Source organism: Thermobia domestica, chromosome 5 (genome assembly GCF_964235325.1).
Source record: "Thermobia domestica chromosome 5, izTheDome1.hap1.1, whole genome shotgun sequence".
In the NCBI taxonomy this organism is placed as follows: Eukaryota; Metazoa; Arthropoda; class Insecta; order Zygentoma; family Lepismatidae; genus Thermobia; species Thermobia domestica.
In genome coordinates this window covers 87,191,447-87,215,999 of record NC_137458.1, presented here as the reverse complement: position 1 = coordinate 87,215,999, position 24,553 = coordinate 87,191,447, and the positions used below count along the sequence as shown (strand labels likewise).

General features: G+C 37.3%; 2 protein-coding genes across 4 annotated transcripts in view; one reads left to right on the top strand and one right to left on the bottom strand.

Moving 5' to 3' along the window:
• The window catches only part of LOC145685980 (uncharacterized), a 61,360-nt gene extending 47,703 nt beyond the window's left edge, over window positions 1–13,657 (top strand). Inside the window, exon 2 of the mRNA XM_081758782.1 lies at window positions 12,799–13,657. The gene's annotated coding sequence lies outside the window, so the exon portion shown is untranslated. The remainder of the gene's footprint in view (window positions 1–12,798) is intronic.
• The window catches only part of LOC145685982 (uncharacterized), a 365,426-nt gene that overhangs the window by 263,013 nt on the left and 77,860 nt on the right, over window positions 1–24,553 (bottom strand). The gene's annotated exons all lie outside the window — the stretch shown is intronic.

Below are 24,553 nucleotides of genomic sequence, written 5' to 3'. Positions count from 1 at the left end.
AGTAATGCTGCTTGTATAACACGTGACCGTGATGAGTAAAATATTCAAGGATCAACCGAGGCTTAAAAAGAAAAGAAAAGAAACAAAACATTTGTCATGCAAAATGACTGTAGTGGCCAGTGGAAAAAGATGCCGTATGTAATGTTGCATGAAAACAAGAATTATTCCGCAAAACGGTGGCGTTACAAATTTTGAGGTGCTCAATCGTGAAGGACATGACAATTTGAAATGCCAATTTTTGTAAAGAATGTTTTACACTACTGATTACTCGAAAATATCGAGAGTTCTCTTAATTAATATTCGGTGCAGAAGACTGACCATTATTTACATCACTGTGTTATTCTGCATACAATAGAATGCAAGTAGTAGGTGCATGACTATTTGGACAATGGATGCGATCTGCTACTTAACTGCGTGTATTTTTTAAATAAAGGACATAAATAAATAAATACTCCAACAGCATAAACAGTGTAAAATGCATCAGAATTTCATCGAACGACTTACTGTTTTAACGTCATAAAATTCTTTGTTGTCGAGTTTCTCAAAGACTGCGCATGAGGATTTATATGCACTTACTCATATCACTTTATTTCGATTAATAAGATCTATCAATTTATGTATCACCTTTGGACACATTTTTTCCCATAAAACGCTAATAATGCCATAGAATTATGTGCTAATTAGGTTAAGATGACTAGATTTAGTCGCGCGCGATGGCAGTGCTTAGTTTACAATACTTTTCAGAAATTATTTTTATATTTTTTCCTGAAAATTACAATATTTTTTTAGAAATATTTAATATTTTCACAAATAAATACACAATGTTGAATTGAAAATTGTTTCTACAAGACATTTTGAACTAGAATTGTATTAAACGAAGGCAAATTATGGATGCGTTGAAGAATCAAATATAATAATTTTAATAAAGTGGATACTTTTAAATATCTACGATCAATATTAACAGACTAAAACTATACCTAGTTATATCAAATACTGTCACAAAGTTTGAAGTGGCGCTGTAGGCATCCCGAGTGGCACAGTGCTGCCATCTGTGTATAAAGCGGAAGATGCATGAAGTGTGTGTTTGACTGTTCATGACATACATTGATATTGTACTGAGTTCTGATGTAGTGGGGCGATTACGAAAATCGTGTAGCAGTAACTGCACTACACAAGGTCGGGAAGACAGCAGGTGAAATTTTCAACCTCCTGAAACCCCTACAAATCAGCAAGAGATTCGTGTATCGCGCAATACAGCGATACACCGCGACTGGAACAGCAGCTGACCGCGCAAGGAGTGGCAGACCACGAACGGTACGAACCCCGCAGGTCCAGCAGTCGCAGCAAGAATTCGAAGAAATCCTGTTCGAACACAAAGTGTGATGGCTGCTGAGATGAACATCAGCAGAAATTCCATGTCTCGTGTGCTCAGGAGGGGCCTACATCTACGGGTGTATAAGAGGCGGACTGGTCACTTTCTGATCTAACATTAACGTCGCAGAAGGTCTTTACACCAACAATCTGCACAGAAAGATTTTGTTCACTGACGAAAAATGTTCACAATTGAGCAGGCCCAAAATGACCGTGTGTATGCCACGTCATCTACTGCAGCTGCTGAGGCAGCTTCAAGGGTTCAGAGGGCACACCATCCTGCCTCAGTGATGGTTTAGTGGGGAGTGAACCACTCAGGCACAATCCAGCTACATTTTTGTGAAAAAGGTGTTAAAATATCTGCCAATATGAACCAGGACACAGTGCTAACACCTATAGTGAAACCACTGTCTGCTACCATGTTCCCTGGAGAAAGGTGGACCTTCCAGCAGGATTCCGCTCCAGGCCACAAAGCGAAAACAACCCGGGACTGACTGGCACGGAACGTCCCCGACTTCATTTCTACCACTGATTGGCCTTCTAGCAGACCGGACCTTAGCCCGTTGGACTAGAAACTTTGGCCAGTCCTTCAGGCAAAGGTCTGCCATAAACGGCATGCATCGTCGACAGTCTGAAACAATCCTTGACCCGAGCAGTGAACAATTTTCCCATCGACGTGGTGCGTAATGCCATTGACCAGTGGCCGGACAGACCTCGTGCCTGCATCAGGGCCAAGGGGGGACATTTCGAAAAATGATTCGTGCATCAGGTGTACAACATATCAATGTAAAACATGACCAAACTAAATTGCCTTGGGGTTGATACTCTGTTATCCACATTCAAACTTGTGACAGTATTTATGATATAACTAGGTATTCACGAAGAAATTAAATGTCGACTGAAAGCAGGGAATTTGTGTTATTATTCAGTTCAAAATCTTTCGTCGTTGCGAATTGTCAAGGAATCTGAAGCTTAAAATATATGAAACGATAATCATGCCTGTTGTTCTGTATGGTTGCGAAACATGGTCACTTACTCTGAGGGAAGCACATAGACAAAGTATGTGAGGACAAGATCCTGAGACGAATATTCGGACCCAAGAGGAATGGGAATGGGGAATGGCGGAAAGTGCATAATGAGGAACTACATACTTTATATCATTTACCAAACACTGTTAGTTTCATCAAATCTAGGAGGCTCAGATGGACAGGTCATGCAGCCAGAATGGAATAAAATAGGAAACACTTTCCGAGTCTTAACTGGAAGTCCAATTGGCAAACGACCATTTGGAAGACCTAGGCGCAGATGGGAGAACAATATTAAGATGGATTTCGCATAAATAGGAATTCAACGTAAAAACTGGATATAATTGCTTAAGGACAGAAGGCAGTGGAGAGCTTTTGTGAATGCGGCATTGATCTTCCGGGTTCCATAGGTCATAGAGTTAGTTAATTGTATTAAACTTAAAACATTATTTTTGATTTGGTTATTAGCTATCTTGAGAACAGGCCTATACTGCATTATGAATAGTCACTTTTGGTGCACTGAATCTTATTTTACGGCTACGAGCTGCCGGTGAGCTACACTTTTGTTTGGAAAGCTCCGTATCAATATAGACATCCGTATCAATATATATAAGAAAACAACTTTCATTTTCTTAAAAAAAAAAAAAAAAAAACTAAATTTGCACTTTAAAAAAAAATGAACTCTTAATTCACTACTTTCGTTTACCAATGTTCAATTGAAACTGAAAACTTCAAATCCCTCAACGAATGCTTCCAAGGAATATGAAAGTGGACACTGATTCCTTATTTAATAATAATAATAATAATAATAATAATCTATCTATCTATTAAAATGCTACAAAAGCAACAAAGACGCCTGAGCTCCAACCTATAACTTTGGATTTCAAACTTTTGATTTACGGTTATTTGTGATTTCACGTTTAATAAAGACAAATATTTTAAAGTATGTGTACCTTAAATAAATTATTTAAGTAAATCCGTTTTTCATAAAGTTTATCCTTTTTAAATTATTGTTCAAAGCCTTTGTATTTTAATAAGCATTTTCCAAAATCAATACAAATGAATTGTGCTGCTATCTTTGGAGTTCTTTTAAACTATACGTTTGTGGGCGTTTGTATGTTTGTGGCCAATCCTTTCGACAATGAGATCTCGTAAACTACACGCTCTAGAAAGATGACGTTTTCACTAAACGATTTCAAATTTTGTGTAGATTGCCCAGTTCTAATTTAATACGAGTATTTAGAAAACACGGCCAATTTTTCTTTATTACATTTTTACGGGTACACTGGAAGTGTTGAAATTAGAAAAAAAAAATAAAGCAGCATATCCTACGCATTATACATTCCAACATAACACAATTGTATACGGGGGTTGCATACCTCTAAGATGTTTGTTTCATGGCCAAATGATGAAAAACGAAGGATAACCATTTCCCCATTCTAAGTTGAATCTTTATTGTTTGGGATGTTTTGCCCAATGAACACCATATATCACTGATATCATAATTAATTGTGTGTGTAATGTATTTCCTTATTACATACTGCATGCAAGAAGAAAGAAAACACTGATCATACATGAATTAAGAACTCCAACCGGAAGTAGGCTCAAATCTTGCAAACGGCGCGATATTGAAAAAGTAATCGACAAAATCTCTCCTTTATGGTATATCTTGCTTTTTTTTTTAATCAAGACGTCTTTCACTTGTGTTTGTAAAGGGGCATGTACAGATGTGAGCAGTGGCGGCGATTGGACGTTAAAAGTGGGGGGGGCAAGACATGATCTGAATATTTGTATATCAATGTTAATATACGAATTTCCCTGGTTGAAACTATATACATTAATAGGCCATTTCAGAAAAGTGGGGGGCAACTGCCCCCCTTTGCCCCCCCCAATCGCCGCCCATGGATGTGAGGAATAACAAGGGGATTTATGTTCAAATGTGAATGATGCGCTGTGTAGAGAGCGCAGGTTCAGCTAGTAATAATAATAATAATAATAATAATAATAATAATAATACGAGGCCTGTCTAAAAAGTATCCGACCTTAATTTTTTCCACGCAAAGTAGTGATTCTCAGGCGGCGCCACCGTGCACGGTGGAAGGAGGAACCTCAATGCGCATGCTTGAATTTTTTCACCGCGTTCGCGTGTGCCAGTCGTGAGCTGGTGGTCGCGAAGTGAGGTGCTGTTGGTAGTGTTCGTCGGATTTAGTGTTTCTCGCAAGATGACTGAACGAATTGAGCAAAGATACTGCATCAAATTCTGTCAAAGGCTGGGTGATTCTCAAAGCCAAACAATTCGTAAGATTCAGCAGGTGTTTGGAGAAGATGCGATGGATGTAATACAAATTAAACAATGGTTCAACCGATTCAAAGATGGCCGCACATCAGTCGAGAGTGAGCAGCGTAGCGGCAGGCCTCAAACTGCTCGGAATGCAGCTGTTGTTGAGCGGGTGCGAAATTTGGTGATGGCAGATCGCCGTTTGACAGTGCGGGAGATTGCAGAAGATGTTGGAGTGAGTAAAGATTCTGCACATGCAATTTTGCGTGACGATTTGAACATGAAACGAGTGGCTGCTAAATTTGTACCCAAGTTGTTGTCTCAGGAACAAAAAGACACCCGTTTTGACGTTGCACAGGACCTTCTGGACACCACCAACACTGATCCTGGGTATCTGAATTCCGTGATAACTGGAGATGAGTCATGGGTGTACGGGTACGACCCAGAAACAAAACAACAATCGTCTCAATGGAAGCATCCCGATTCTCCAAGGCCGAAGAAAGCGCGGCAGGTGCGAAGCAAAATCAAGGTGTTGCTGACTGTTTTCTTCGATGCCCGTGGAATTGTGCATCACGAGTACGCACCGGAAGGACAAACAGTGACAAAGGAGTACTATCAAGATGTTCTCAGGCGACTCCGTGACGCAGTCCGGCACAAAAGACCTGACATGTGGACAGCGAAGAACTGGCACGTCCATCATGACAACGCCCCAGCACATTCATCCCAATTGATCCACACGTTCTTAGCCAAACATGGAATTACAACCGTTCGCCAACCTCCCTACTCTCCAGACCTGGCTCCTTGTGACTTCTGGTTGTTTCCAAAATTGAAGACGCCTCTGAAGGGATCCCGTTTTGAGAATAGAGAAGACATAATGCGGAACACGACGACGGAGCTGAACAACATTCCAAAAGAAGACTTCCAGCGGTGTTTCCAGCAGTGGAAGGATCGGGGGCTAAGTGTGTGGAAGCACAAGGGGCCTACTTTGAAGGGAATTAGGGTCCTAAATCTGTCAGGTATTCGCAACTATTTTTCTGGCCAAAGGTCGGATACTTTTTAGACAGCCCTCGTAAATGTATGGAGTGACACAGAGGAGCAGAATTAAAAATGAAGTGATCCGAGTAATAATAAAGGTGAGACCTGTAGTACAAAAACTACACAGGAAGGCATGTAAAGAGACCTTCGGGATACGAAGCTCACTGAGAGGATGCTCTAGAACTGAATCAGAAATGAGCGTAAGGCCAGACAAAGAAATGGGGAGATTGTGTGAAGAACGATATCGTGAAGTATGGTGTCAGTGGGTAGGAGACAAAACAAACAGGTGGACAGCGATTTGAAAAGCTCACTCAGCGAACTGGGAAAAAGGAATAATATAATAAAAATAAACCTAACTCACGTCTCTTGTTTCGAGTAACTCTTTTCTTAACTCAATCTTCAGTATCAGAAGTACTTCTACTTTAACACAAGGATTTCGTGCTTGTAGAAGTATTAGTCGAAAACGCTTTTAATAAGAATTTTGCTTAACTTCGCGGGACCGTACTTCCGACCGTCACTCAAACACTGTCCCGAGCCCCAGGCTTGAATTTCAGTTTCTCACAAATATGTTTATCTTCTGCATTATTTTACACATTTCCTGAATATAATAGTTATTTTAAAACAAGCTATATATTAACCCCAAAACTAACTAAAATGTGTGATTACTGTTTGATGGCGTACGAAGTTACTTTTAACACCAAATTAGGTTTACGTAATGTGGTAGTGTTTTAATTTTCTACTAATTGTTCCGAAAGTGTCGAAATTTAAATAACAATTAAGTCATTGGTAGATTAGTTTTCAGTTTAACATTAGATCTCTCTCTTACAACAACATGATTAGCACAAATGCAATTGAGGTGGGAGACCCAGGTTCGATTCCTGGCAAGTTTCAGTGGTCCAGATCCTACGTTACATGTCAACATATGCCCTTCCACAGTCTCGCCCCCCTTCCCAAAAGAACTGAGTTATAAGACCAAGGACCAGGTTCCCTACACGTAATATACATGTGTGAAAAGGTTTTTGGAGCTATATCCATATGGTCTTACGTTAGTCCATAAATAAATTTTGCTTCACAGTTTACTACTAACGAGAAAAAAAAATCACAAATTAACTGCAAATGACTTTGGTTAACAGCAAATTCATGTAGAAAACTGAATTCGAAAAAAAAAAGTGCCTATTTCTAAATATAATTCGTGATATACTTGTGTTTTACTATTTCCTTGTACGATAACAGAAACCATTGAAATACGCGCATATAAGCATATACTTGAGATGCATATAAGCCTACGAAAACTTATGTTTACTACTTTGTGTAGATTGTACTATGTTTTCCTACGCAATAATCTATATTTCTTAGAATCATCACGTGCAGGACTAGAGCTCAGAACAAACGTAGTCATGCACACATCAGCCTCTGGAAGAATAAAACCAAGCTATATAGTTTTGAAAACGTTGTTGGCAATATAAGGACATCACTCGACAACCTAATCACATATTTTAGTTATTCACGGACATTCGCGCACCAAGAAAAGAAAGAAATGTGTACATGGAAAATCCGCCAAGCATAGATTTTCTTGCACTGAAGTGTCAAAATTCTCACCTTTTTTATTATTATTATTACAGATCTGAATGCGATGTTTAAAATTAATATAACTTTCAAAAGGTAGCGTCCTTGTATTAAAAAAGAAAAAAAACTTTATTTACTAATAATTGTGAAAGATATTTGTATATTAAATAAAATCAGGTTAATCACGATTCGGGACATGTAAATAAGAATATATTTAGGAAGTTCTGAAACAGGATATTCGATATACAATGCATATTAAAGAATTAGCATGCTTCAGGATGTTGAATGCGCAGCAAATATTCAGAATACCAACTGTTAATGAATTCAACAGATCACGTGTAGGGTATGGTTAATTTACCACTTAACTATTTAATGGGCCATTCAATTCATAAATAATGCAAATCAACTCCAGAAAAATAAAAAAAAGAGGAAAAAGTCGTAAATTGACAAGGTTATATTAACATATTTAATATGACACTATTTTAAAACTTGCATTTCTACGTTGACACTGAGGCTTCAGCATTCTACCACTCTAAGTATGAAAAATGTTTGAAAAAAGGATGTAAAACAACTCAGTATTTCAGTGACAGCTCTCATTTTCAACGTACAGAATAAACGATGCGATCACACAAAGTCACGTTAAGTATTTTGACAGACAAGCTACAAATTTCGCAATACTGTACACAGTAAAAAATCAGACTGGGATGTGGGAATTACTTTAAAACTCATAGGAAAGATCCGAAATATAATTTTATTCAGCGTAAACTTCAGAGCTTGGCTTATAGCCTCGCTGCTGAACGGGACGTTAAACTCAACAACAACATTCTCTGCCTCCCAGTATACGGCCTTATCTGAAAGATACTTCCATTTCTTTTCGAATTATTATTTAAATCAATTATTACATTACGGATTATAGTACTTGCATTTTCAGACTGCGAGAGAAGCAAGTATTTCGTTTCATTTCTATAATTTAGGGGGCACGATGGCTCAGTGGTAGAGTGAATACTTCTGGTGCGTGGGGTCCCTGTTTCGATCAACGGCCACGTAACTTTGTGTTGGACAACATCGTGTTCGTGAGTTTTCTCGGGACTCGTTTCCTTCCACTATCTCATTCCACCACTCCTTCCATCATTCTTTAATTGTTTTAATCATAGTCTTCTTTAGCCTAAACATAATCGTAGGAAGTTAAACTAAAGATTTCATTTTTTTTTTCATTTCTAGCATCAGTTAACTCACACAAAAAAAATACAGTTTGATTATATGTCAATTCTGAAAATCAAACAAATTTAGAATCGAAGCACGCAACCAAGATAGTGAAACAAGCACGCAAAAACTCTTGTATGAAAAATTGAACCCTGTATAGAGCATAAGACTATCTACGAAATCTAAACGAATTGTTCATAAATTTGCATAAATCTCCTCATAATGTTTTGATTTTCGTTTAATTCTATTTTTAATTTATGCCTTGCGAATGATATCCCGTCCTTACTTCAATTTCGACGAAGGATACGGTATTCGGAGATAATGCGCTCACCTCCAGTCCTAACCAGTCCTGACTGAATCCCATACGAATCTTTGATGTTCCGTAATTAGATATTTGTGATTTTTCTTGATATTCGAACCTCAAATTCGTCTATCTTTCATCCAATTTCATATTATCATTATTTTTCATTAATCTGCAAAGCAGAATCGTGTGAAGTTTGAGGTTGTATTTTTATTAATTACACCAATGCAATAAAAACGTGCAATCACGCTTTTACAAGTACAATCTTAATGTACTATCGTTATTATCTTAAATAAGAAATCTCATGTCTGTATTATACAATGGATGAATCATGCGTAAATGATATAAATATTACGACTAAAGTACTTCTTGGTAATTAGAACGATACGATAAGGAAAAGATATAATCATGATGACTCATTCATTCTGTTTTTATCAGACACACAATCTTATCCATCGATCTCTTTTGCTACAAGGTAAGTGCACAATAATATCACTGTAGAAGGAAATTTGATTTGATTTAAAATTGGACGAAGCACGGAAGTTCTGCAGAAACTAAGGCACATAGTTCGATGATAGACCATTGAGTTTGTACGGGACTACTTCTGTCCTCGGAATGTTACCGGGATTCTCTCATTTCTGGCACTTTCTCGTACCACCAAATCTTTCAGCCCTAACAAGACATAGGAGTAGATCGTTATACTGAAGATTTTTATTCCATATTCCGGGATTTAACTGGGTTCCCTGTAACAAATTAAGCTAGAATTTACGTCATATAAGTATGTACAAAAGTGATTGATTAATTCTGTGGTAGACCATACTATTCAGTTATTTATTACAGCATCTGATCTGTTTTCTGCGTTGTAGTGACGCCAGCAGCTTGGCTGTGTGCCTCATCATGGTATAATATATGAACCGTTAGAATGAAGAAAGCAAAAAATGCCTTCTTACATAAAACAATGAAATAAATCAATAAATAATATACAATAATAATATTAAGTTTTGTGTAGAGATGCGCACGAGACAAGATTTGTGGCTGTCTCGTCTCGAAAGTGTGCTTTTAAAGTGATGTCTCGACTCGAAAAAATCTCTATTGGAAGAGCCGTGTCTTGACTCGAATTTTGTCAGGAAAATCCTGTCTCTACTCGTCTCGTGTGCATTCCTAGTTTTGTGTTCTATGTCCTTATACAATACCCAGGTTATGAAGGACAAGACAACAATCACGCCTCGAATCTGATGTGCAGAGTCCGCTAGAAAAATGTATACACTTTTTGTCATCCTGCATCAGGATACTGGCATTGACGATTGTTCTGAAATTTAAGTATGTTGCAGTACAGGTTTTCGCCCAACAAATGTCGGCATTGTCAATTGTTTTCAGTTAAAATTATGTTGTAGTACGGTTTGTCGCTCAACAGATGTCGGTACTGTTAGCACAGTTAGGGAGATAAGAAAATGGCAGGTGCACGCTTGACACTGGATTGGACGAAGAGGGCCCCATTGAGTTTTCTCCCCGTTCGCCAAATCTTACCCCCACGGACTTTTTTTTTTTTTTGTGGGGAACTGTGAAACAAGAAGTATATCCAAGTAAGCCGCGCATGCTCGAAAACCTTCGCCAGAAGATTACACAGGTATAAGCATCGATCTCCATTGATACATTGACTGGTGTAGCTGCAGCGACCGCTCGTTGTTCTGTTAAGTGTTGGGCCGCCAACGACCAACATTTTGAAGATCTAATGTAAACATATGCTTACCTGAAGGTTTGTAACACATGTTTGAACAATAATTAAATGTAATTAAGAAATATGATATATAGTTTTTTTTTTTTTAACAGTGTATACATTTTTCTGGTGTATTCTGTAGGTGGCGGATCAAACCATCCCGTAAGAAACCCTTATAGTGGCTGTCGTCCACCACAATCTCAATACTTAAAAAGCTGAATTACAGGACTAAGCCACCGTCGCGGCACGAAACAAACGATATGTGTTCAAATTTCAGTAGTACTACGACGTAAACAGCACGAGATCCGGGTTCGATTTCTGGTGGGAGCTCATGTGGTTCGGATCCCACATTAAATTGTAGATCCACCTCTCATATAGCCTCGCTAAACGAGGCGCTAAACTCAAATCAAATTTTTAAAAAGTAAAAGGAAGAAAGTTCTTCTTAAAAACAGAGAATATAACATTTTTTTTAAAAAAAAGACATAAAACACAACTGCAAACTTCAGATAATGTTAATGGCCTTTATCAGCAAGGTAAGAAAAAAATGGAACTCATGGGCACTGCACGTGAGTTGACACTGTTCAACAAGGATCGCTATTTGGCCGTTCACGCTTGCAGTTCTCTTGGAGTATGAAGTAACCAGGAGGTTTCCTACTTCATATTGTCACTTCTAATAAAAAATGGATCCACTACGGCAATTGTAAACTGTCAAAACAGTGGCCGAATTGCATTAACATCCAGGCAGCTTTCCGAAACTACCCTTCCGCTCACAGATGACGATGTTGCTGGTATGGTGGGAGTAATCCAATGTAAATTTCTCCGTCGAGGTGAAACCATCACTTCAGACCGTTATAGTGCTGAACTGCATGATATACACTGCAAACTCGTTAGCAAGCGACCAGCAATAGCGAAGAGAGAGCTATTCTCATGCTACACGACAATGTATGCCCACATATCGTTCAAAGGACTTTCCGCAATTCAAGATGAAACCATTTCTGACTCACTGTATTCTCCTGACGGCTCCTCCACAGACTACCTCTCTCTTGCCTCGATGTCGGCGGCAGAAATGTGTTACGAGTATTTCCAAACGTTTTCGGCCCGACACAAATATTGCACTACTGGTAATATGTAGTTCATGGCACATAGTGCCATCTACAAAAGAAATAATATGTAAGTTTTCCTCAGTTCCTTGGAGGCACATTTTGATCACTCGCTGTGGCAAAGCTGAGTCGCGGTATTCAGATGCTGGGTAACATTGTTGCTAAGACTACCGTGAAAATCCGTGCCTTCACGGAGATTCAGCTCCAGATTTAACGCCACGCGATTTCGAAACTGTGCAGAAACTTTTCGGACGTCAATGAATTAAAAGACACCATTTTAAGCCATTTTGAAGACAAGAGTTCTGACTACTTTTTCACGTCGATACATATGTTAATCAAAATAATGTGAAATGTACATTGAAGTCAAGGGAGATTATATTGAAAAGTATCACAGGTATTTTCTTTATATTACTTCTAAGTTAGACCGGAAAATTAAGAAAACGCCTACGTATACTCTCCTCCTCCTCTTACTTTTTAGAACGGAACCCTTCTACTCGAAGAAAAGAAAGATTATACAAATTCTTGTATAAGGAAATGTCAAATTTTTTCCATAGATGGACAGGAAGTCAATCACTCGATGCTTAGAAATCCAACTTGCTTCAACTGCAAAATTATGTACGTAATGCATAAATCTTTTGCTCCTGTTTGCCAATTAGCTTCGTATATCTAAATCAATTAGAAAGTGTTCCAAGTAGTACGAACATACTAGGAGAGAAGTTGAGATTGATTCAATGGTAACAGGTTGTGTAGTCTGTTGAAATGATGGTATTGTAGAATTTCAGGGTGTTGCCCACATGGTAAACTAGTCTGTCTATACGTGGAGTGTGCATTAAATGTATTTGCTTACGTGTCTATATTGAAGAAGAGTTGTAAATAGATCAATGTGGTCAGAAGGGATCAAAAGTAATTAAATTGGAGCGACATAAAGAGTGCTATCAAGATATACAGTTTGTTTATTCGCTCTCAGATTAGGTTCAAGGAGTGATACTAACTCTGCAAGATATAATAGTATTGGAACATATAATACACTTTACATTCTAGAGTTTCCAGGGTAATAAAAAATAAAACTTATCACAGAATCTACAAGGTGACGGAAAGTAACTCCATATTTTGAATTGTGAATTTCTATTGACGTTATGTGTAGATAGCAATGAAAGTTGTTTTATAGATTAAAGTATGCCATTTTTTCCTATTTTTTTCAGATTCTGTGAAGTTTTTGTTGTTCCTTTGAAGCCACAGAGATGCCAGGACGATTAAGCATTAAGCAGAGTCAAAATTGCAGCAAGATTTGAGGTGCGGCAGTTTGTAATTCAGGTCCAGCGATGGTGTAGTCAACATGGAAGGCAAGCTGTTTTGAATGCAAAAACATTAAAGAATTGTCACAGAAAATTAATGGTTACCGGAAGTGTCGTAGATATTAAGAGATCATGTAGGTTCTCGACTTCGGTATCAAAGAAAAAGGTGGCCAAAGTGAGGGAGATGTTCGAGCAATCCTCTTCAAAATCAACGCGACAGGCTGCAAAAGAGTGGCATTACGCGCTATTCTGTGCGTGCAATTCTCCACAGTTACATTACAAACCACTGAAGCCTCATTATGGCTGAAAGTTGTATCTAGATGATTGAGATAGGCGTGTTGAATTTTGTGCAATGATGCTCACATACTAGCACGAAGATTATCCACACCTGTTTGAAAGAATTTTGTGGAGTGGAGCTGTGTTTCATGTAGGGGGGTTCGTTAAGCGTCATAATAGCCATTATTGGGCAGAAGGTGATCCCAAAAATCCGTGAGATCCTAAGTGGTGTTCCTGCTGAGGTCTTGAGGAAGGCCGTAGCAAACGTTTGTTTGAGACAGTGTTTAGAAAATACTGGAACACACATTAAGTTGTAACTTTTGGAAAGTTAATGGTATATAATAAACTACATGTGTGCAAAAAATTGAGTTTATACCTACAGTATTTTGAGGGAGAAAATAGATCCTATTAAAAATAAGGAGTCACTTTCCACCCAACCTGTATATCAACCTTTTCTGGCCGAGTGTGTGTCTATGGAACACTTTCTACGAATAGATAACTATAATTCTCAGCAATCAATTCAGTGACTGATCCTTCAAATGTGATGTTCTTGACATGTACACTTCTGCTTACAAAGAGCTAGATTGCCTTCAGAATCTAAGCCTGAAGAGCTGAACCTAGATCCAGTGTTCGAAGTGTAAATAAAGCAGAGGCGGTGTTTTATTACGATTTTGACTCGACATACCAGCTATCTAAATGTGCAAATGCAGTGAGGGTATGTTGCCTAAAAGGTTACAATTCTATTTACATAATGACTAAAAACCATTGGAGAGCTTCTTTGTAGTAACGGGGGATATTGAGAAATTCTAATCCGCCGCTAACAACTTTCTTAATAATTAAATAAATAAATAAAATAAAAAAATAAAAAACCCTTATGTTGTATTATAGAGAATTATTCACGAAAATGTTCAAAAACCGAATGAAGATATTATCAATTTCCTGGGGGAAAATTTCAGGTCCCCATTCGACTGTGGGTTATTTAAAAGCCCCGGAAGGTCCGCTCCCCACAGCAGACAAACCCTAAATCCAACCATACTCAAAACACTCACTACTGTCTCACTTCGACAACTGCCTAGATTCTTACGTCCCTCGGACCTGTGCTTACATGGAAATTCATTTTCCCTTTACTGACGGAGTAACGTGTATAGTCTTACAAAAGCAATAGATCATCTGCACGTTGCAAGCAAATCAATAATCATCATATAGAGTACAATCACGGATGACAAAAAGAAATATAATTTGGTAGATACATAAAAGACAAAAACCTCGCATACTGGGTGACATGGAATAATTCAAAACTATAGGGAACAGAATCACCAAGAAAGTTAGATACACACAGACGGAATACTTCCAAAGTCATACTTTCGTAGTTAGTGTAATGGAAATCTCTGGAGATGCTTATTTCAACATAGGTTCCACCAAAAGTTATATTTTAAAAATAAAGAGTGAGTTTTATTGCGAGGAATTCATGTATAAATGTAAGAAATTTAGAAAGGCGTCACAGCTACATAGGAAATTAAATATGTATCACACCAGATCATAAATCCTTATCGTTTTATCTCGAATGTGTACATGGTCCCGGTTTCTATTTCCAGTGCAAGAGGACAAAATAAATAAATAATTTCACTTTTACTAATCATCCGTCTCCTTGAGCCTGAAGGGCATAACCATGAGGCTTTAAACTTAAAGAAAATAATTTTTCTTGTCTCTAATGTATATTCTTGAACAGAAAGTAATATGGAAAGATGTTATCCCAAGAAACTACTTATTCATTATTTCGAACAGCTATTCAGTATTTCATTGTGTAAGAAAATAAATAATCATTAAATTAGATCTATATTATACGTTATTCTACGTACCACAAAACTTGTCAGTCACGTTTACTAATGAAATGTTGGTGTTACTTACGATCCCTTAATTGCAAAGGAAAAACAGGTTTTGACTTCAAATTCGACATAGTTATGACAGTGTTCTTCATGTCAATTTACTAATAACAAAAAACGTTCAGTAGTCACCATTTGATTTATCAACGATTATTATTATTATTATTATTATTATTATTATTATTATTATTATTATTATTATTATTATTATTATTATTAGTTGTAGACGGAAACAATATTATCAGGTATTTAATATGGCAGAAAACTTTAAATTGTTCAACAATAAAAGTTCAACATCCAGCGGTATTATTATACTTTTAATACCAACGAATATGCTACGCTTGAAAAACCCTATTCCTTGATCTAGCTGAATTGAGTTGAGTTGAGTTTAATGTCCCTTTCAGCAGCGAGGTTATGTAAGACGGGACCTACTGATTAACGTGGAATCCGAACCCATGAGCTTTCGTTGGAAATCGAACCCAAAGGCGCGTACGCTAACCGCTACTCCTTGATCTACAAGTCGCCGGTATCCATAGCTGAGTGGTCTCTGGCGTTGGGCTGCACAGTGCAAGGCGAGTTCTTCCAAGGCTCGACTTTCCACTCAAAAACATGTGCACTCTTTAATTGCTCTAGACTTTCTATGTTTCGTTCTTGTTTACCTAATATGAAATAAACGGTACAAAGGTGAGTAATATATGAGAAGATATTTTTAAAAAAGTTTCAAAATAAAGCGAGAAAAAAGAAAAATGGGCACGTTTGGTGTCTCAGTTTTTGTTTAAAAATATAAAACAATAAAGAAAGTGACTAATGCGCCTATCCTCGGTGAACGAGGCCCCGAGTTTAATTTCTGGTGGTTGGATTGGACTTTAGTGTCCCTTTCAGACGCAAGGCCATACAGATTTCTGATAGAAATATTTGTCGCGGATCAAACCCATCATATGCTATAATCATCATCAATTGTGTGGGCGAGGGATTATCAAAATATCTGTCTACATGGTGATCCTGGATGTTTCCACTCTGAGTACTGCGATTCCACCTCAAGTTCATGCCCCCGGCCATGAATCATCCATGACGATTATCTAGGAAGAAATTGGGTGCCTCCATTCTCATAGCGCTGTAGGTGATCGAAACAAACTGCGTATCGTGTCCACTTTTGAAACTCTGTGAGGAAATGTGCAAAGTAAAATTAAGTTGATATTGCCAATATACCAAAATAGTGTCCCAGTGCAGCCCCTTCACATTTTGATAACCACTGGACAAAATTTCTGGAAGCCTGCATTTCACTCTTGTGCAGGACACGTCCTTAAGCAAACAGTGTCTCAGTATAGCCGCTTCACACTTTGGTTTTGCTTCTACGGACAATTTTCTGGAAAGAAGCCTGTTAGCTAATGAAGGAAACGTTGTGACCGGCAAATGGTGATAAATCGATCACTTGCCTTTTATCGTAGTGGCTTTTAAAACCCGAGTTCGACGTCTATTTAATTCAAGTAGTTTCTAATTGTCTTATGTCATTAAAATGGTTCAATACAGAAAATGTTAGGCCTCAAGGCTATTGAACCCGGGACCATGTCCACTCACACTAACCACACAACGACTCATGAGCACTACGACTTGACTAAAATTACGAAACAAAATGCGGTTTCTATTCTGTGCTGATTGTGAAATACACTAATTTTATTTTGTTCTTCCCTAAAAATGCAACAAAATGATACTGCAAATTATGAGAACCACAACACGGTTATTTTCGCACCATCGTTGGTCTACAGAGTATTTGTTATTCTTATGTTTTACGAAATACTCATTATTTTTACGTCATTTCTAAATTATGAAAACCAATATTACTATAATGTGGCTATCATTTTACGCACAAGAAAATAACTTTAAAAAATAATGCATATGCCATAAACATAAATAGCACGGAAAGTTCCATTATATAGGGTGAGCGGGAACTAACTCCCTACGGAAAATTGTTTTTAACACTAAATCCTGAACCAGTTTTAATGAAAAAGCGTTTTGTTTCTTACAATGGTAGGATTTATCACATGTCACATGATCCTCACACCATCCTTTTGATCCAGAATTGCCAACCATCCTACCTGGTCTAGTAGTTAGAGTATGCGCTTTTGGTGCATGAGTTCCCGGGGTTTGATTCCCAGTGGGAGAGCATTAAATACATCACGATTCGGATTCCACCATGAACCAGAGATGTTCATCCCCGCGAGGGCGTGAATCGACAATTCCCTTCGTCAGGGCGAGGGTCAACTTTTACTGCGATGTGAGGAATAATTTCCTTCGCGAGAACGAGGGCACGCGAGGGAGAAGGACAAGCTTCCTTAACAACAACTATTTTGAATTTGCTGTTTGACTATTTTTGAAGGAATATAATATTTAAAATAACATCTGTCATGTCCCCCTAGATGAAAAGTTGATGTCATAGTAAGATTATAGATTGGTCATATTTTTCCTTTCATTTGATTGCAGTAGACAATTAAGGAGTTTGATGCAATAAGGGCGTAAGTCTGAAACATGCAGTTGGAGAAAAACGATGTTGAAAATTTAAGTAGTGTTTTTTCTTACATAAAACAATGTAATATGCAGCATTTTATTCCGATATTGAATTGAAATATTACCAGGAGAGTAAACAAACTTGGCATAATCCACAAATGCGTTTGATGAAAAAAAGGGCGTAAACTCGCTTATGCCCTTATGTATACATCAAACTCCTCAACTTCTCTTGTGTACTTCTACATAATTATTAAAAATAATAATGCAAATGAATATAATATTTGCATGTTTCTCATGAAAGTTTCCGAATAGAAATAGCGCTACATTTAGAAGCGAGTGTGCCTCATTGTTGCCTGCTTGTGCTAGAGACTTTTTAGATAAACAGTGTCTATACTGTCATGTTTAAAGAGTACTTACTGGTAGAGACCGCCACTCACGTCATTCAGCAGTAAATGACATAATCTTAAGAGTGCTGAAATCTGAACAAACACAATCAGTGTGAGAACGCGGAAGATCAGATGGAAAAGACTTGACGGACTGACTTCATAGCTGGCCATTTTGCACTGGGCTCGTGCTCACTTCTCTCAACTGGGCTCGCGCTCCTTTATTTCATTGAGGCTCGCGCTTAATTATTAAATGAATAGTTTATTAAGTTTCTGAAAACAAGCAATATGTTCTGAAGGTGATTGAGTAGTAGTTTATTTCTTTACGTTTTCATCTGATCTCATATCAGTTCATGGATCATTTCCAACTTCTGTTGTAAAAATATATATATTAAGTGACATGATACGTCCATGAACAATCTGTTTTTATAGCCTCAGTGTGATTTCTTTGTATGTTTTTTTTTTCCCTTCTCCCACCCAAAACCAAGTTTTATATGCTCAAAGACATGATATATATTTACGAGACGAGGTGATAAACCTTATTTCTCGTCTCATGACCAACACTAGGTTGCACCAAAAGATGTAAACGAAACTCTATTCAAACTTTATCCGAACATATTCATGGTAATATTAGGCGTGGAGTAGTCAATGATTTGTTCCATTTTAGGTGATGGCGAGTAAGTTATACGATGGTATGTTTAGTTTTCTTTGTTTAGCACGTATGTTAAGGAAATAATTCAGCAAATACGCTGGAAAATTGAGGATCAGTTCCTCGCGAGGGCGATGGACAACTCCCTTCGCGAGGGTGAGAGCCAACTGTCACTGTGAGGCCGAGGGTGTGCGAGGGCGATGAACAACCATTCTTGCGATGGCAAGTGCCCACTTTCACTGCGAGGGCGAGGGTGATGGACAACTCCCTTCGCGAGGGCGAGGACCAACTTTCACTGCGAGGGCGAGGACATTTCCTGAACGAGGTCGAGAGTGAGTGAGGTCGGAGTAAAAAAAAAAAACTATGTCATGAACTGTAGGTTCATGTCCCATATAGCTGTGATGCTGAAAAGGAATGCGAACTTCAACTAATCGAAAAAGTCACAACTATAATCTCTTGTACTGAGTTCGTATCTCCTACGTGAGAAGGAGGTAGAGGGCATGGTGAGTGAGTGGAAAGCGCTCATCTCTAGTGCAAGGGGTCCTGGTTCAATTTTCTGTTAAATAACATCGTGTTCATGAATTTCTTCGAGGTTCTTCCGTTTCCCACACATCTCATTCCACCAAGTATTTCGTAATTATTTGCTTTCATTGATTATTCGTCTCCTTTCGCCTAAAGGATACAATCGTGGAACTTAAATCCACAAACTTCATTTCATTTCACTTTCGTGGATGAAACGTATCCTGCCTATTTTAGACGTCTTGATCTTATGCATATACTATTTTTTTTTTTTTTTTTTTGGACAAATATCTATTGCACTCATTCACGTTATATAACTTAATTCATCTAACAGTCCATCTACTTTTCAACCCAGCATTTTCTTCGGAACTCTTTAGAAAGTCCTTCGCTTCTGCTCATCACTGAGTTAAGTGCCAAAACTTCACAGTTACATAGTATAGGTATAATAGTACAACGGACAAAATTATACTTTCACATACACTGTTGTAAAAGACACATCAGATAATACTGTATTCTTTATAAAAATCCGAAAGATATATATTATGCATAATTGTATACTTAACTGTTTCTTTCTCTTTTCAACAGATGCTGCAAAGATTAAACCACTTGAAACTTGCAATACAGCGATTGGGCGCTGTATCATGTGGTGTCCGTTTAATTTTTAATAATATTTATATTTTGAAACAAGTATGCAATAAACAAATAAAAATGCAACAAAGAATAATACGCAGGATGAACGGTTACTTAAAAGTTCCACTAGTGTAACTAACGACGGTATTTGATCAGTGAAGACTGTTAGGAGAGCAAGCAATACTAGTTACGCCAAGATAAACTAACAACACGTTAACAGATCTTTTAAATTGCTACCTAGTATAAACAAGATGGACGAAGTCATGGAGAAATTGGTGTTCTAGATTTATGGGCATAACTAGAGAGAACCAGGGGGCAACAACAATTAAGCCAGTGACGGACGTTTGGTGTTATTTTCGACCAGGGAACAGGCCATAAATGGCAATGCACCCCTCGCCACCAGAAAGAACTCTAACGTACTATTAACTTTCTCCGTTGGCCTAATAGGTAGTGTGTGTCTTTAGTGCACGTCATCCTGGGTTCGACTCCTTGTGGGAGGGCACAGAAAATATAGTTTCCCAATCATTCACTTTCGTTAATCATCTGTCCCTTTAGCCTAAAGGGCACACCCGTGGGACCTTATACTAAAATAAATTCACTTAAGATAATATTAACATACATTAGTAATATAGGCATGTGTGTTGACTTTTTTGGGGTTCTCCAGTTTCCTCCTATATTCTTCACTTTCATTAATAATCTGTTAGCTTAAATGACATATTCATGGAACGTAAGATTTATTTTCATTTTTCCGTGCTCGTCCGAAGTTACAGATGATCGATTTTCAATACCATATGTAAATCATAGAAATCTTCCTTCCATCAATCACCATAGTATAACACTGTTTAAAGTTGCGAATTATTTGCTACATTGGTTATTTTGTCAAGTAACATTGCAACAAAAGAAGAAATGAAAATTTAACTCCTCTGTTCGTCAAACATTAAAATCGATCGAATTCTGCTACAGAACTGCTTAGGTCATTTTGAATTGTTTCGAAAGTTCCAAATAAGTTTTTGCGTTTGGCAAATAGTTGGCAAGTTTCGACTCATATTTCGCAATCAGATTCAGTAGTTAAATGTAGTTGCTTTTGTTCACTGATTCGCCACACTCTTCGTTTTCTAAACGCTAATTATTGCCTTGATAAAGGAAACCTGTGACACTAATCAGAGGTTCTATTTTTTTCTTTCTTTTCTTTTATGTATATTTGTCATGGAAATGTTGCTCATCCGCTTGAGTGTCAATTCTTAAGTAATCGAATATTTTTAACACAGTAACTAGATGGACATGCCTTTGGTTTTAAACAAGTTTGACACTTAAAATAACTTTACTTATTATAAAATTCAGCGAACAAACTGCTCCGTTCATAGATACGCTTAGAACTTTCGTAACAATCCTCGTATTACATGTGTATTGTACTTCATCCCCGTAAAAAGAGATCGTATGAAAACATGTAGCCCACTGAAGTTTGAGTGTTTATATTAAATATTTAAAGTTAAATTACGATATGCTATTGCATACAGATCTATGTATGTTGCTCAGAAATGAAATAGTAAACTGAGAATGAGATTATTAAATGTATGAATACGTACACTTAATCATGTCGGTCCCGGCGTCCCTCACAGGGGCCATAAAATATGAGGACATTATTGTTGCTTTACAACATTAAAATCCGAAACATTGAAAACTGTTTACAAGAGATGATCCATTTATGATTATCCCCTGTAAAAAAGTTTTCAATGTTGCCTGTCTGATTTTAAATTTGTAAAGCAATAATAATGTTGTCATATTTTATGTCCTTTGTGGGGGACGCCAGGACCGACATGTTTAATCTCAGAATTACATAACAGTATACTGCGTGTAAAACTGTAAGAGAAATTACAAATTTCTGCTATAGTATATTTTCACTGATCTATGTTATATGACAGTCTGAAGTTAAACCTATATAAAATTTGTTTTAGGAAAGAAAGGAAAAAAGAAAAGCAATAAAAGATTCAACAAACGGAACCAATCCTATAGGAATCCACTCTGCAAGTTAAAGACCATAGAACCAAAGTAGAAAAAAAAAGAGAAACAGGAAAAGATGCAAGTACTAGGAAGTCGCCAAGCATATTATAATGGCGATGATGGGGTTGGGGGCTCAGAATGCAACATAAAATGAGAATGTTTCATTTTAAAAAGTTCTTGTAATTCTCAGAAGTAAGGGGCTACGACCCTCCCTAGCAAAAGAATCTAGTTACATCAATGCATATCCAACACATCAACTACTGAACTACAAGGAAATTTTAATCAGAAAGCGATCTAGTACAATTTCTACCGTAAGATCAATTTTCGACAACCTTTCACTATTGGAGACTATGTACAGGAAGTAAAACTATTTTTATGTTGCAGATGTTATTTTCTGCACAAAAATACTTCCCTAACTTTTTTTTTTTTTTTTTTTTTTTCGAACGAGTAAGGCAGAAAATTTATTTTTAATACGTAAACCTCATCTAAAATCCAAATTTCACCCTTCATATTTTAAATATTATGGTCAACAAATAACATTATAACCCCTTGTTAGTAAATAAATAAATAAAGCTCGAAGCTTCACTATAGCTTTCCACTCAATCCTACCAGTTATAAGGCGCTATCACCAGACTCACTGCAGACAGAGGTATTGATCTACAGAGAACACGCCTGTTCCACATCCGTCGACGCGCATAAACCCCCACACCCTAGCCACCTCCACCCACAAGATTCACTCTTTAAAATCGCAGTTTGGTGTCCATTTACAGATAGTATCAATCATAATTTGTCATTTCTCTCCCCCTTACAGCGAAAAAAAAAATCACAAATTTTGAAATAAAGTAGTTAACTATTACCTCACGCTACTACAATAAGAAAACTTATAATGAAGGAATAATTTACATTTTAAGGAAATTACACATCTTTTAAGTCAATAACCTAAAATATTCGATCTAAAGCTACTGAAAACCTTAATAAGGTTGTTCGATTTAATTATTAGATCTCAACGTTATTAAGGGGTTGCGGTGTAACCGAATTTTCTACTTTGCCATCAATTAATTTCTTGCTAAGTAAGAATGTCGCATTTCCGGAAAATCGATCAACATTAGCACACCTGAGTGAGCACATGCAATTACAGTACTTAGCTTGAATTAAATATTTTAATCATTACATAACACAACTGTAGGTAAATACAAAATTAGCAATTTCATTGTAATAAAAAAGTAGTGGTTATGTCGTTGTACGTTCAAGAAAATGTATAATAAATGCAAATGAACAATGATGATGATGCTTCTCGAGTATCAAATAAATATACCAGAGAAACGAAAGAACCACGATAAACCCCGATGGACACGATGTTGCCGGTCGAATGACTTATATGGCTTGGGACTGAACCTGTGCCTCACATGAAAGATGAACAATCTATCAACATCTCCAACCAGAATCTGCTTGCTAGTTGTATTTCATTTACTTCAAGCATAAAATACAGATTTCATAAGACTGATTAGTAACATTTCCAATATTCTATGAACTAGTAAATGCAAAAGAATTAGCAATTATGTTTGAATTTTGACAATATTACATCTCTATCCGATCAATGATGGTAAGACATGATTCAGGGCTCCTTTTTTCGGCATAAAGAATATCAAACCTAATTTGAAGAAACTATGTTTTAATCACAGTAACAAGATCAAGGCGTTGCCAATTCAGTGATGATTAACCTACAACTTCTCTGGAACTAAGTTTAAACATTGTGCACCCAACTCAAAGTACCGGTATCTTGTCACTTCGTAGCCGAGTGGCTAATGTAAAGTAACTTCGTGAGTGAGTAGTAGCAGATTCGAATGTCGGGAGGGTATTTATCTTGCCGATAACCAAAATAGTCATTGGGGTCTTACTTTAAACTGAAGATTCCGTCTCATGTTTAGCTGAAAAGACATGAAATTAACCTACTAATATATATAAACCCTAACATAGAGATCACACACGAGTTATCACTTTAAAATTACAAAACAGTACATAAATTGCATTTATATGAATTTATGTAAAAACAAAACTTATCTCGGGTTGCTAACCACCCGGTATTTTACAGGACAGTTTGGTTTTCTGACCTTATCCGATGTTCGGTACGACCTCAAAACCAGACGTTAAATGTGAGGTAATTTCTCCTCTTACTAATCCTAATATTATTTTGGAGCGATGAAAGGAATTATTTGTCGAAGAACATGGTAAACTTGTGCGCGGAATTTGCTGAAGAGTACTTAACTTATCAAAACTGCTAAAGATCAACAAAAGAGCATTTTCAAGAGTAGGGCTAGCACTGTTTCATCCTCAGAAACATCTTCCAAATACATAATGCATCCAGATCCAGTAAAAGTATGTAGACATCAGGGGCGGATCCAGGGGGGCGGGCGATCGGAGCAATCGCCCCCCCCCCCCCGCCGAAGAGCAAACATTCTTATTTTATATGTATATCTAAATAAAACCCATCAAAAAGTTTGGAGCCCTTGAAAGTAGCAGTATGACAACCCACCGCCCCCCCCCCTCAGAAGTCGGTCCTGGATCCGCCCCTGGTAGACATTATGGGACGTTATTAGCCCCAGTAAAGCTGGGAAAACTTATTTTTCAAGTATATTTTGTGCATGCCATAATTATATTTGCTTTTCTGTTTTAAATACGATGTACTATTCATAGTAAACTTCAAAAAATTACATGTGTCGACTCAACCAAAACTGGAAATAAGCACGTTTAATAAATGCTTGAAAAGTAAATAAAGTTATTAAATTCGAAATTCGTGTCGCTCAATTTTGTGAAAT